Genomic DNA, 16,310 nt, shown 5'->3' with positions numbered 1-16,310 from the left:
ACAAATTATCTAGCTATTGTACTAAGCTTCTATGCGCTCGGTTTCCTATACCTACACGTTAATCTATGATCGATCGCGATCTTTGATTTTGATCGTGGATCGTGAATTGTGATCCTGTGCGTCTAGAATTTATTGAATAACTAGATGATGCCCACGGCTTCGCTCGCGTGGGTTTAGGTTTTAAAAATCCCGTGGGAACTTTTGAATTTCCAGGACAAAAAGTAGCCTATCCGTATTCCGGGTTTCCTATGCCTACAAACTACACGTTAATCTATGATCGATCGCGATCTTTGATTTTGATCATGGATCGTTAATCGTGATCCTGTGCGTCTAGAATTTATTGAATAATTAGATGATGCCCACGGCTTTGCTCGCGTGGGTCTAGGTTTTAAAAATCCCATGGGAACTTTGATTTTCCAGGACAAAAAGTAGCCTGTCCGTATTCCGTAGTAGCCCGTCCCCGGGATGCAAGGTATCTCTGTACCCGTAAAAAATATTAAACGGATGACTCTTTAAAAATCCCGTAGGATCACTATGATTTAGGAAAACATTGAAAAATATTTGTCGTTTACCAGTTGTGATTGATCGCTTTCCGTACAGCGTGACGTCAACAATTAATTATAGGTTAAAATTTCGATTTTTTAAATTATTCTCCTTAGTAATGAATTCTAGCGCCATATACTACAACTAACTAAAACTACAGCATCACATTTTTTTATTATTTTAAGGTCCAAGACCCTATTCTATTACATTGGGAGGACTTCATTATTTTCTAAATAACCAGGTTCTACTTTTAGTTGTAGTTTGTATCGCAGTTTTAACTATACAAAAGGTACTTATCCTGAGAAATTATATGAAAATCTCTCCATATACTAGCACATAGGTATCTACCTACTTATTTAGGTAAATGTCTTTGGCACCTTACACATAGCGTGATTTCAACAGAAATTCGTGCTTTAACGAGTGTAGCGTGGGTTAGCAGACGGTGACTCATTCGGGATTAGGTTGTTTACCTAGAACTTTAGCCCCTACAGTGGTATAATGTGTTAAAAACTTGGATCAATGCCTTTTGAGCGCAATTTTTTGCGTAAACGAAACTAGATAATGGACCATCGAATATATTTATGGGAAAATGAACAGCGTACCTACATAGATCGTAAAACTGTGCTAGTAAGTTGTAATGTCTACGATAGTTCTCTTTAACAGAGAGAATGTTATAAAGGTGAATATTCCAACAGAAAAATTTACACTCCATGGATGAAATCGGTAATGTCAAAAGTTACTATACAAGTCTAATATATTTTCTGGCTAGAAGAGGTAGTTACCATAACTTACTATATAAAATACCTGAGACAACAATAAAAAAAAACATTCCAATTTTTTTTTAAATATTCATACTACTCATACATACTCAAAGTATTAAGTATATAAGTTCAAGCACGACCAAATACTATCATATGCCAGGAGTTTCAGTGGTCTCCTTCCATCTCCATCATTACGCGCTTGTCATTGTATTTTTTGAAAAATATTCATGAAGACAAAGCAAAAGAGTTCAAATTTGACTGTTTTGCTATAATATTACGTACTATAGATATATACCATTAGAGACACCTACTATCAAGTAGTAGAAATATTTTGTAATGAACTTTGTCTGGTGGAATCACAAGTCACCACATAACGGCGTAGATATAAGTTGGCCTAAGTTGCAGTTATACGTACTATGGATGAAAAACCCGTGCCCCTACCTTAAAACTCCTGTAAAGCAGTACCTATTGACGGAAAACTAAAAAAAAATCCGCTCCCTCCACCGAATTCTAATCAATCGAAAACGCGAGTAAATACGGGGTAGGCTGTTAAGACAAAGTTTTCCTTGTAGGCATTGCTACTCAACCCAAACCTACCCTTGTTTATACCAGACCAGAGGGGAGGAACCGCCCCTAATATAAAATTAAAATTCCCGATGTTACGTCAAGGTTATAAATGATCCAGGATCTAATACGCTTAAGTGAAATTGAAATTTATTTCTTCAGTAGTAACAGACGTTAGTGAATTATTTGTTTTCGAAAGATTCTTCTAAAGAGCTCTGCAGTTCACCTTTGAAATATTTACCACATAAAGATGTTTCCAAATCATGGTTGCGACAGTGTTATATTACATAATAAATGTATTGAAATAAAACAATATACAAGTGTAAATTAAAAATTTATAACACCCCCGACAAGTGAAGGATACAGTAACTAGAAAAGAGCTGATAATAACTTTCAGGATTGGAAAGGACATGCTTGGGATACGTGGGTTGGTCTAATACATACTACGTACGCCCGTGAGGCTGTCAGAAATCGGGGACCTCGAGTTGAAGACGCTGAGTAGAAGTTGCAGACATGTGCTGCCGTAGTAGTACGTAATAGGGAGCATTATCAGTCGCTATCTGGTCGTCAGGATCCTAAAGGACGTGTTTGGGAGTTCGACGGCAATGTTATATACCTACAGTTTCTAATATAATCTTCTAGGTAATCCTAGGCTCTATCATCAGTCACTTTCCATCAGGTGTCATTATGGTCTAGCGCTTGCCTATAGTGAATAAAAAAAAAGCCACGCGTTCTCTTTGTCTCAGATTTAAAATCCCTTACAGAGGCGGCGTCATCACTTACAAATAAATTACAATCATCGAAAAATAATGGTTTTATCGATTCGAGAAAAACCTTTTGTTTGGCAACCCTAATGGTCGTAAAGGGGCGGCTAGGGTTGTAATTGCAGCGATTCATGGCCGGCGAGCGGCGAGCGAGTGTAGACGAAGTACGATCGATTAGCGATTCGACTTTCCGTTCACTTGAAAATTGTTTACTAAGTAATTTTTTTTTGTGCATTTAACCTCGTCGTCGATTAGTGGCTAGCTAATTTGATTGCGGATCATGAGGCTGTGTTTTCGAGTCCTGATAGGTGATTCACTAACTCAGTGTCCATCACTGAATGATAGCCACCGAGATTGGTTGGTTCTACATTGCTGCTTCACTGGATGATATTAAAATATTTTTTGTAGGAAACCATTAATGAATTAAAAAATGGGCTCGGAGGCTACATTATTCAGTGTTAGACACTAAGTTAGGGAATCACCGCGCTGGAGTTACTTTTACGTACTTACTGAATAAGTTTGCAAAACTGTAGTCCTATCTGAAGTTGCAACATGCCGGTTTGCGCAAGACAGGATTTAGTATAAGCCCAGCTTTGATCTGATTTTGTACAACTCGCAGTCATACACGACGTATTCAGATTGGTCTGCCTAGTGCCTGTTCTACTAGGTCTTTTGACTTTAATGCTCAAGTATTAGATAACCTAACCCGTAGCTATAACTGTAATGTGTGGCACAGCTTTCAAAAAAAAATTCTTTCTTTTGCGCGCATTACACTTAGTTTACTTGTTTGTCACAGTACAACCCTCGTAACAACATAGCGTCATTGACGACGCCGTTGCTAAAAAGTCGTTTTGCAAAACGTTGTGCATAAATGAGTAAACGGTTCATATTTCATACACTTGGGGGTGATCTGTGGCTTCATAGAATGATGTATGGCGCTCACAGTAGTTAGGTAGCGTATCGTGTCGTGCGGTGGCATCGTGGCTCGTGCAAAAATGCCCTCACTTATGAAACACGCTACAGCTGCATCTAATCCGTGCCCTTCAGCTTTTTAATCCCAGACTCTTTTTGAGTATTATACAGTACCACGAAACATTCAATGTTCATTCACAATAACTCAAGGAGCTTTTTGCAAGATTTTACTTGGGCGCTTCATCCACGGCAGACTTAATTCCCAAAGAGCGTCTCTATAAGAGCAATCTATCTTTAGAATCTGGCTCGTGAAGCATAGAGTAGCTAGAGCATTTCTGCAGTCTATTAAAGTCTACTTAGACCGTAATTAGATCTAGCTTGGTTGCTCTTTCTTGGATATAGAAAGTCGCTTATTTTTATTTAGGTTTTCTACGCCTTGAGTTAACAAACTTAGAAGAAGCGTATAAATAAAAAGTGACAAAATTATTATCGTATAAAAATTTATGTTTCATCGCTGTCGCAAGTCTATGGTTTCATCACTGGAATATTAATAATTTGGCATATCAGACAAATAACTAGCAATCTGAAGTGACAGTAGCTACCTATAACTCTCTGTGGTAGAACCTCCAGTCCACACTTTGGATGAGTAAGGTAGTTCTTGTGTGGTGTCCGAGTTTTTGATATCCGTATTTCCACGGACTCGGATTGGATGAGTACGTAACCGCCCTAAAGTAGAAGCGCTGATCTTTTTCCGATACCTAAAGGTAAATGATATAGTCTTGTAGCGAGCGTCATACTCATAACCATAGAATGGTGTAGACTAGGCGTCGTCGCATACTCTTTGCACGCTGGCTGCATACAAATCGTTTTGTGCCCTTGACTTGACAGGGTTGCTGATGCCCGCGTCAATTTACGTTTTTAGATAATATAATAATGATTAAAATATAATAATCCCGTAGGAAGCCTTTGATTTTCTGGGCATAGTATGTAAGTAGTATATGTTATTCAGGTATTTAACTATATCCATGTTAAAAAAATCAGGTCGATCCGTTGTCTGTTGTAGCGTGATTGAAGAACAATCCAATAAAACAAACACAGATCGCATTTATAATATTAGTAAGGATTCTTTTGACTGCGATCTGACAAGTTGATCGATTGTTCTGATTGATTTATGATTGGTTGAATTTAGTGTATTCTTGCTGCAACAGTGTTTTTTCAGATAATCAGAGGTGATTGCGATTCGTCTCAACGTAGCTGTCAAAGTACTTACCGTAAAGTAATTCCCTTAGTGGCAAGCGTCGATACAGTCTAAAATGGTAGCGGTAGGTATACCTAGAAGTCATGCTTCCGAATTCAAGTATTAACATCTGAGACCTTCTTAAGGATAGAATGAGCTATGCAGTATCCGTCGTGTCGGGTACCACAAAGTCTACCATAACCCCCGAACTTTTCTTCTCGCATGAGTGCTGAATTGGTCCACATTCCCAAAGTGTTGAATGGTGTTGAAAAAGCTTTATAGATTCACGGTGAACAAACAGAGTAGGTTCCATAATTTTGTTATTAATAAAGTACATTGGTGACACCCCTAGAGTATTACAGGAGTTCGTTACTTTTGATACGCGTCTCGGAACTCGACGACAAGGTGGGAATTATGATTGCCGACTTTACTACTTAGTGAGTCGGCGTCTAGGCTATTTCGCCTGTAGTCGGAAAGCTGGAAGCTTTAAAACGTTTTCCGGACTGAATAATTATCATCATCATCATCATCATCATCATAGTGATCAGCCCACTACTAAGCAAAGGTCTTTCTTCTCTCAGAATGAGCAGGGTTTAGGCCCTGTGTAGATTGGCAGACTTCACACACATTTGAGAACATTGTGGAGAACTCTTAGGCATGCAGGTTTCCTCACGATGTTTTCCTCCACCCTTAAAGTCACAGCTTTTCTTATGCACGTAGGGACTAGTAATCGATACCATACCATACTATTACCATAGAATTGCAAGGCAACGTAATTTGCCTCTGCAGTATGCATCCCTACGTAGTAGTACATTCCACAGACACGTGCAAATGGATTAACTTCCTCGTTTCTGAATAGCACCGCTTAGTTATGGACGCTAAGGTAAGGTATACCTTCCCGGTTTCCAGAAACCCATGATATGAGAATCAAGAGTCATTAGGCAAGCACATTCCACCTTAGGCCGCATCACCACTTCAAATTGCACACACACGAATGCAGCCAAGTGCTAGTCTATCACTACCCATATTATAAGTGTGTTGTTTGTTGGTTTGTCCTTCAATTAAGCCGCAACGGAGCAACGGATAAACGTGATTTTTTGCATGGATAATGGATATTTAAAAAAAAAGATTGCGACGAATTGAGAACCTCCTCCTTTTTTGAAGTTGGTTAAAAAGACCAGCTAGTTGATTTGCTAACTCAGTGTCTAAAGTGACTGATAGCTGCTGAGGTTGGTTGGTTCTACATTGCTTTTTATGGGCGGTATTTAAATGTTTTTTGTTAAAAAACCTTCAATGGATTTAAAAAATGAGATTAGTGGCTATCATTCACTTTAGACACTGAGTTAGCAAAGCACCCTGCAGGTGAGTATCATAGGCTACTTTTTATCCCGGGAAATTAAAGAGTTCTCACGGGTTTTTAAAACCTCTCGGGGAAACGCGGACTTCACGCGGATGAAGTTGCTAGCATCATATTTATATCCGTTGAGTATAAATTGTTATTTGATGGCGCTCGCAATAACATCAATGTTTATTATAAAAATAGAGCGCCATACCGCTCTGTATTTCCGTGCGCTATATTAAATTACAGCGAGACAATGTGACAAATAGCTAAGCGGACAGTTTCCAAGACAAATCTCTCTCTTGGGGCGCGTTCTATATTTACTTGCTAACAGAAATTGCGGCATGGATAGGTATATTCATAAATAATGTTGAAGCTAATCGAACCAACATCATGCTAATATTGTAAACGTATGTTTGTTTGAGTAAGCTGTGATAGTCTAGTGGTTAAGAGCCTCCTAATCAGAGGAGTTCCATCCCGGGCACGCATCTCTAACGTTTCGGAGTTATGTGCTTTTTAAGTGCTTAAATAACACTTGCTTTAACTGTGAAGGAAAACATCGTGAGGAAACCTGCATGCCTGAGAGTTCTCCATAATTTTCTAATGGTGTGCGAACTATGAAGCCTGCCAATCCGCACCTGGCCAGCGTGAAAGACTATGGTCAAACCCTTCTCACTCTAAGAGCAGACCCGTGCTCTGTAATGAGCCGGCAATGGGTTAATCATGATACGTTTGTTTGTTGGTTTGTCCTTCAATGCTACTCAATAGTCGCAAAGGCTAGCTTAATAGGGGTATTCTCTTTCAGTTAACATTTGGTAGTGAGAATGGTAGCACATTGCCAAGAGAATGGAGCTGTGTTTCACGGGTAAAGGTTTCGTACAACTGCAAGTAAAAAAAGGAAAATATAATCACAATCTCAGTAACCCGATAAAAGAAGCGGCTTGTTGGCAATTAAAGTGCCCGGAAGATTCCCAGTGCGTCATATTCCCAGGCATCGAACCGCAACCACCCTACATGATTGTACGCAATAAACACACTGTACATATTATAGCCTGTATAAATTATACAATATAGTGTAGTACTGTAGTCATACTTACAAATAGTATTATTTAGTTGTATTCATTAATAAATAAATAAAGCCTTTATTTCAAATCGTTAATTCAACAAGTTTAAATTAAAAATTTATAACACCCCCGAAAAGTGAAAATTGAGTTGACACAACTACAAAAGAGCTGATAACTTTCAAACGGCTGAACCGATTTTCTTCGATTATAGCTAACAAGCCAGCTTTCAAATAAATAAACTAAATTAAAATCGGTTCATTCGTTTAGGAGCTACGATGCCACAGACAGATACACAGATACACACGTCAAACTTATAACACCCCTCTCTTGGGTCGGGGGTTAAAAACAAACAACAATTCATAATGCTATCTCCATCTTTGTAACATGATAATACATCGACGTGTTTGTAGTCATAACATGTTGTCGGTTATCTTACGTTAAATATGCAGCGCCACTAAAATAGCATGCACCTTGCATGTCTTTACTCGTTCACTGCACTCTAGCGCATACCTTACTCATTGTCAGTTTATGCCAGGGTAACTGGGAAGGTAGTACCTACTACAATAACATTATGTCATATATTTTTAACCCCCGACCCAGAAAGAGGGGTGTTATAAGTTTGACGTGTGTATCTGTGTATCTGTCTGTGGCATCGTGGCTCCTAAACTAATGAACCGATTTTAATTAAGTTTTTTTTTTGTTTGAAAAGTGGCTTGATCGAGAGTGTTCTTAGCTATAATCCAAGTAAATCGGTTCAGCCGTTTGAAAGTTATCGCTCTTTTCTAGTTACTGTAACCTTCACTTGTCCGGGGGTGTTATAAATTTTTAATTAACACTAGTCTTATATTTATGTTTTATAGTATCATTAGAATATTCTTGACATAGCTCAAATAATTTAAGCTAGCCGAAGTGGCAATGGGCAGGTCATGACTGTCGCAAAATCTCGGCTGGTAGGATAGACGTGTTTGGAGTGGAGACCGCGTACCGGTAAGTGCAAAGTAGGATGACTCCAGCCCGCTTGACCGAAGACCTGAAGAAGATGGCGGGAAGCGGGTTGATGAGGAAGACGGACGACTGTGTTTGGCGGAGTGCTCTTGAAAGATCTAGATACATTCAGCTGTGAACATACAGGTTAATAAACTTGAATGGAATTCAATAAATATGTCTTAACGGTATACCTACCTAAGATTAAGTAGAATTTGGCCTTTTAGTTATCTCCGTTTGGAGAAACGGTCTCAGTTATTAGCATTATTGTTCCAAGAAATCCCCTACCATTCACTACTGTTGTTACTAAACACATAATGGTAGGGGTTTTCTTGGGGTCTAGTCTCTCACAAATGAGGAATACGACGCAGAAATGAAAATGAAACAATGCAAACAGAGATTAAACTTACATAGTCGAGTTTTGTTCCACTACAATCTCACAATACCCAGAAGTGAGATGAGTGTGAAAGTTTTATTAGTTTTGAAAACATCAATTACACTGCTTGCATCTGAATCTAGATTCTAGACCAGTTCTAGTTCCTCGAAGTTGCCGCATCAACTTTAAATGGCTCTTGAATGACGAAGTTACTCGTTATATTACTTCTTGGCGAAACTAAATTAAAGATAGATGAGTTCTCGGTTGAAATCTTTAGTGAGAATATGTACTTACCTATTTATTTGGTCGTTGGTTAGTAATTTATTTTTTCGCTGTACTATTATCACATCAAATTCATAAATAATGCTTAAGATTAGGTCGAAACCCAAGTGCGAATCGGTAGACTTCACATACCTTTGAGAACATTATTGTAACGCACTGAGCACTAAGTAACCTTATGACTGGCGGGTAGGTAGGTACGTCAAGGTACGTGCGACAACTACAGTGAAACACTTACGTTTATTCACACACAACAATATTTCCAAATCACAATTTAATACTTTCACTAATTAGCACACTTAATTTGACTATTTCACTTAAGAGTCCACTGTTCACTTTTCGGCACTTTTCACTGTTAAGAGAATACAAATACACACACACACACTCTGTCCCGTCGCCGAAAACGTCCGCTTATATAGTATTCCGAGGCTCCGTCTGTCCTTTGCTTTCGTATAAGCCTATCTCTTTCTCCGACTTTTCTGGACACCTCGAGTGGGTCATAAAAACCCGCAGACAATAGATGTTTACGTTTCTGGAGTGTTTTCGACGCTGACCTATTGTTCTTTTCGGCGTAAACAGACCGTCCTTTTGTTTTGATGCACTTATTTTGAACTTGTATTTTCTCGAACTAAATTAATAGAGAATCATCGCGAACAATTATGGAGTCACAGGCTTGCAGGTTTCCTTCAGCTTATATATTTTCCTTCACCGTTAAAGCAAGTGAAGATAACATGCCTAAATACGAAAAGTTAGTGATGCGTGTCCGGGATCCCCCTGACTAAGCTTTGTTTGATAAATATTAATCTTCTGACGCTGGAAAAGAAGTTTTACTTCAAAAAGCAGATCTGGGAACAGTTGTATCGGAATTTGAGAACAAAGCAGTTAAACGAAATAATTTTCTACATTCCCTGGACTGGGATATCTTCACTTGGCGAAATGCAAAGTGGCTATTCCGGCATTGGTATTTACCAGAAGCAGGACATTTGTATTCGAAGCGGCATCAGCAGACTGCATAGAACCAAAGGAATGCTGTCGAGTGTCGACAATACGAAACTTAATTTCGCATTCCCGTGACGTTGCACGGCATTTTGCTTTTACGGGACACAACTTTGTCATTTTAACTTCAGGCTGAGGATGAGTAAGTATAGTACCTACCTATAAAAGTCAAAGTCGTTTATTGAAATTGGGTACTATTGAGGGTTCCAAACGCGACCAAGTCTGAGAAGAGCCCACAACAAACTCAGCTGAGTAGGTATATACTCATCCTCAGCCTCATAGGTACTAGATAGACACCAGAAATCACCAGTCAAGTGCAAATCGGAGTTGTACACGAAGGGTTCCGTAGGTACTGTCGTACAAGATAGAAAGCACTATTTACTTTTTATTTAATTTTTAATTTTCATATACCAACGGACAGAAAGACATACAGAGGAGGTTTAGTAATACGAGTACTGTACCCTAAAAAAAGCTAGTATTGAAATATTAGCTGAGTGGCATAATTATGTTTGCAGCCAAGACACCAATGATAAAATCCTTTTGAAGAATTCAGCTATATTTGTCTCTAGCCTAATGTAGATACCTATGTATATTGTATGTACATAAATATGTATGTCCTAACTACATATATGTATTTAGTAATGTATTGTATGCGTGTAAAGTTGTGTAAGGTTAAGCCTTAAACTTGTTGAGAACGGTTGAATGTCTCTTCGGTACTCAGAGTCTGGAATCCCGCAAACATCAAACTTGGCGGACTTGGTCGTAGTTCCCAATTCATGTGACTTGTTCAAAGCCGGGGGTGGGAACGCAAATGTGTTACACTTAGTTTACAGATAGTGGTGTTAGCATAAATTTATAATCAAGCTTGTCTATCTCTATGTTTACCACAGCGTAGTAACATACAGTGGGACAATGTCCTTGATGTTTGTGGATGAGCCGGATTCACGGGTGCAGCACCTACATTTCCAATTGATGCACCACTAAGAAAAAAATTGGTCAAAAAAGTTGGTTCCGTACCATGGCACAAGGAATACCATGTTTAATTATTTTTTAATTTCCATAGTGGTCATTTTGAAATTTATACTATTGATTTCATAGCGGCAATAGAAATACATACTTACAGATACTGTGAAAATTTCAACTCTCTACCTATTACGGTTCACGAGATATAACCCGCTAACAGACAAACGTACGGACAGCGGAGGCTTAGTAATAGGGTCCCGTTGGCACCCTTCGCTACGGAACCCTAAAAACCAGTCAAGTGCGATTCGGACTCGCACACGAAGAAACAAATCCACACAATAATTAAAATTTTATATAAAAAATAAAATTATTAACACTACACCCTTAGCAGAAAAATAAAACAAGTATTTTTTGCGCAAATAACCAATAAATCTATTCAAGTTTACGGATCAATGGGCTCAAACTCAACCCTCGTCAACACCTGCCGCCTGTCACGTAATAATAACCCATTTTAACCCACCGATATAAAAAAAAAAAAAAAATGTTAGCTAGAAGTAATCATTTTCACACCCATAATATCTTTTCGGATTTTTTTCTCAGAACAATTTTTTTTCTGGCTAGTACATATTTTCCACACTTATAGTTTCCACGGAATAACAGTAGAGACGTAGCGCGGACTGTGATCTCATGCATAGAGATGTAGAGTTAGTATGCGCCGCAGCCTCGCGAGGCTGCGGCTACCTTGTGCAGCGGTGCCTCAGCCGAGGCAAACGTGCATCCCTTTGTACTCGTATGACATGATACACGATAGCATGTATCACCGTTACACACTACTTCTGTATGAACGTTGCCTTAGACCGAGGCTGTCATCTAATTATGCTGTATCAGTTTATCTTCGTCGCCTTCGACTATATGCCTGAATGAATTAAACAGCGGGTCTAAAGTCGAAACCGAGATTGTCAAAGATTAAGACATGTGGCTTACTGTAAAATTTTCCTTATTTAATGCCTACTACGAAATTCATGAAAGACTCAGATTATAATAGCCAGAAACACAATTTTATGGTTTAACTTTAATGTAAGTAGCACCTTTTCAGTTTATTTTGGCTCTAGATTGTAACCGCACTAAAACTTTCAATATAAGTTCGATATTGGACTTTTTCTTGTTCAACGGACAGCTGAATAACGACACTCGTTCACGAAACGGTTGAAGAAGTTTGTATGTCATACAGAAATATTTACACTGAGCCTACCACAACACGCTGAGACAATACGTATAATTCATCATACTATTGCGACAGTGTGGAATGTGGTAGTTCATGCTCCACGGATCGGTTGTCGCCAGATGAAAAACGACACCCATCGGACAATGACATGAAATCTAAGAAGCCATGAAGACTGGATCCACATATGTATTATTACTGTGTCTCTCAGAAGACCCGAAGTCATGATCATTAGTTGAAGGACTTAGGAGTTGGACGCGTCGTGTCACATATTTTGTGACTAAAGATCACTTACGTACACTTTGGGCCTTGATAGAGAAATGATATAGCGCTGCATTTTTCGATTGTGACTGTCGACTGTTTACAACTGTAAAAATTGGCAAGTCAAAAATTGGTGCTAAGCTAATGTTCAAAATGGAAAAACTTAGTAGGTACTACTCTTAGACCCGTCAACTTAGTTTAGTTTAGAGTAAGGAATATATATACTAGATTTGTGCATTACTGCCGTCCTTTTTCTAAAAAGCGAAAAAAGCTATTTTTTGAGTTCACACACATAGTTCTTTAAAAATTCGCCATTTTGAAAGGAATGCTACGTAGGATCAATGTTTTTACATAGTTACATAGTTTGATCCTACGTAGAAAACGTCAGTTTTTCTTAATTCCCATATTTTTTTGGCAATAACTCAAAAACTGCAGTTAATCGGTTTTTGAAAATTGGACGGCAGAGCTAGAGTAACCGAGTTAGCCCCATTGTGAACCTAGCCGCTCTACGCGAAAGCGCATGTACCTATTTACTCTACATTGACATTCGCATGCCTTCATTAACAATGCGACACTTGTACTTTTTGTGGTTCTCACACGTTAATTAACACACAATACCTACAAGCGAAGTAAAAAACAACATCGCTGGTTTATAATTGATAGATTTCTTTTCCATTATGATTTTTAATAAGCTTAAGCTGAATTAATATGAAATTCTGAGAACGGATTAGAACGTTAAGGCAGTTTTACATCGGAGTAACAACATGCGACAAACGTCATGCTACGAACAAAAACATCAATTTTGCGTCATTAAAGCCGTTTTGCATGGAAATAAGTTTAAATTTGTATTCAGTAGGCAAAAACGGATTAAAGAAGTAGGTAAAGTATTTTGATCAAGTGTAACTACGCCGAGTAGGTACACCGTTTTGTTCACCAGCTCCTTAATTAACGAGGGTAGAATATCTTGCTCGTATAGATTTCGCTTGTCGCATCTATTTCTTTAATTAGTCTATGTCATCCATCTGAGACCGTTGGAAGTTGCTATTCCGACTCTTGCCAAGCCGCTTATGTTTCGGCCGCGAAATTCGCTCCAACTTGAAAATTTAATGAACAGCCCGAACGTTCCTACGAAATTACTTTTTCTCTTTTAACTTTTTTACGTGTTTTGTTCATATTTTCTAGTACTATTTTGAGCTGGGGAAATAGTATTTTCGAGACTGAGTACCGTTGGGAGGGAAATATTCTTAAAAAGGTCAATAAAAGTATGCGGAGGGTAAAACGTTAAAAAGATTTTAATTTCGTTAAAAAAAAGCTTTATTAGAGAAGAAACTTTGTGATAAAATGAAATATGGTAGAAACTAGAAACTACAATTTAATTCATTTTTCATTTAAGGCTTTACTATCGACTTTATATAAAAGGAGTTTTCATTCCGAAGAATTTTTTATACGGCCCACTCAGCGCAGAATATTGTTTAAGATAATTTGTATATTAGTAGCTAGATATATTAACACGACTGAATGTGTACTAGAGTAACAATATAAGCCGCTTACCGAACCGCTAAGCCAGCCCAGGTTGTACGGGCAATGGGCATGCTAAACCTTCAGTACATTATAGCCAACGTAACAGAGTGCAACATAACATAACATATAGCTAGTAAGTAGTAAGTACTGAACGATTAGCTACCCATAGTCACGCAGAGTGGCGTGCAAGTAAATCAACCCTGTGCTTCAATAAATTGTACCATTCTAGGAATTATTTTTTAATACGCTCATTATTTATTTTTGAAGCCGAAATAGTTATGGTTAAGGGACTAGAATGAAATCCGAAATGGTCGTAAGTTCACCTCTAAGCCCTTGGAATTTTGCCGTATCTAGCACAAAGCACAAGCTTTGCCTAATTGAAGAGAAGAGAGGTTAGCTAAGCCTGACATCTCTTTGTGTCATCCAACCATATGAAACTTCTGCGGCCTGGGCTCTGATAATCTCTGAAATGCTTTTCGAGTCACCACCATCATCAACCTATCCTCGGCTCACTACTGAACACAAGTTTACTCTCAGAATGAGAAGTTTAGCTACCACGCTAATCAAGTGCGGATTGGCAGACTTCACACACCTTTGAGAACATTGTGGAGAACTCTCAGGCATGCAGGTTTCCTCACAATGTTTTCATTCACCGTTAAAGAAGTGATATTTAATTGCTTAAAATGCACATAACTCCCAAAAGTTAGAGGTGGAGAGGAATATAACCCTGGATCCCTGACTAAAAGGTACCGCTTTTCGAATACTAAACAAACAAGAACACCACGTTGCCACGTGGCGTGCACGCGAGGAGGCCTATGCCCAACTATGGACAAGAAAGGCTGATAAAGGAGGATAAGAGGAGACGTTGTCACGTTAATAATGTAGACCCTTATCCTCCAAAGACAACGATTTCGCAATATCTTCCTATAGGTACTTATGCACTCTACATAGCTCGTCGCTTTCTGCGAGAAAGGATTTGTTTACTTTTGAAGTACAAAAAATAACAATAAAGTGAACGTGGAACGCAGAACTCTGAAATGAGAACTCTTTTCCTTTGGCTATGGGGTGGATGCCTAAAGCTCATGTTCCAAGAACTACAAGCAGCGCGTTACATTACGTGGCAGTTCAGGGGCGTTGCCTCGGCCGATGCCAAGGTTACTCTCAGGGAAAACGTGGCAGTAAAATGCCGCTGTTTATTTTCTTTTTTTTTTGTAGGCTACGGATTAAAACGTAGTACTTTACCACAGAATACTTAATTGCACTACTACAGCATTACGCTCATGCGATTCCCTTTTTGGGTCAGTTTCGCGTCACAGACGCGCATTCGGTTTTTTAAACCACACTGTTATTTTTTAGATTAACTTATTATAATTTCAAGCAATTCAGCTGAGAATATTCCGCCTTTGTGTAGACGTATACCACATATCTATTAGAGCTATGTAATGGCGGTGGTTTTCCCGTTTGAATTGCATGAAAAACCGTAATTTGTGATCTTTTTCTGTATGTTTTTGTGTTTTGTACTGTGTTTGCGCTATGGACCCAAATAAAAGTGTATTCATTAATTTATTTAATTATGACTCTCTAATTATTGTGCTTTTTGTTGTTGCAGGTTGTGACGTGTATGGTTCTTCTTGTTCGAAGGTAAAGATCTTTTATCTCGTAGTTTCGTAGTCAAGTTGAAAGAAAATTAGAAGTTTCTAAAAACTACCAATTAAAGTGTTCATAAAGATACAAAATCAAAATTAAGAATGGGATTCACTTAACATTTTAATGCCAATAAGTATCATAGGATTAAGAGCAAGGTTGTCTTTAAAAAAAAGTAATTTAAGTTGTGCGCTACGTCTCTAGCGTAGAACCACAAATAACATGATTATTTTCAACCGATTTCCAAAACAAAAAATGATGATTTTGTGTACAAAAATAAATGTTTTTTTGTGAAAAAGTAACCGGTGGCTTGCTTTCTTGAATAAAAAAGTTTTGCTATGAGTGATAAAAATTAATAATATAAGTTTCAGTTTTGTGGTCATAGTTAGATTATACTTACGAGTATCTACTCGTTCAAATCTGTTAAAAATAATAATAAATCAAATCTTAGCGGCATTTTGCTTTGTACACTATTGTCTATCAGTTTATTAGAAAAGATAGATTGTTTGAACTCTGCCGCCTGAACAATTAACAATTTCACGGTCTTTACTTTACCGTTCACGTGGATTGTGTAGAATTAATCGATGTACATATTCAATGACCGATGACTACAATATCTGCGTTTTTAACATGAGCTTGTTGTTTAAAAGCATTTGCTAATCGTTCGACTACGATCTCAACATAGGTGTATAAACGTTACTCAGAAAAGCAGGAATTATTAGAACGCCCTCCCAAAACCTACGCGACGAACACAGACCCAACGCGTAGAACCTCTACGAGAGTTATAATCTAAAAAAACTTACGGCTAAATAAATAATTTATTTAGGGTAGGTACGAGTGCTATCGTAACATATAATTATTCAGTTCCACTAAACACCGA

General features: G+C 38.2%; 1 protein-coding gene across 1 annotated transcript in view; it reads left to right on the top strand.

Moving 5' to 3' along the window:
- LOC123866843 (protocadherin-like wing polarity protein stan) overlaps window positions 1–16,310 on the top strand; it is a 179,278-nt gene that overhangs the window by 32,845 nt on the left and 130,123 nt on the right. Inside the window, exon 3 of the mRNA XM_045908552.1 lies at window positions 15,396–15,427. The gene's annotated coding sequence lies outside the window, so the exon portion shown is untranslated. The remainder of the gene's footprint in view (window positions 1–15,395; window positions 15,428–16,310) is intronic.

Source organism: Maniola jurtina, chromosome 7, assembly GCF_905333055.1.
Source record: "Maniola jurtina chromosome 7, ilManJurt1.1, whole genome shotgun sequence".
Lineage (NCBI taxonomy): Eukaryota > Metazoa > Arthropoda > Insecta > Lepidoptera > Nymphalidae > Maniola > Maniola jurtina.
The sequence above is the reverse complement of the archived record's forward strand: the minus strand, read 5'-3'. Positions and strand labels throughout refer to the sequence as shown.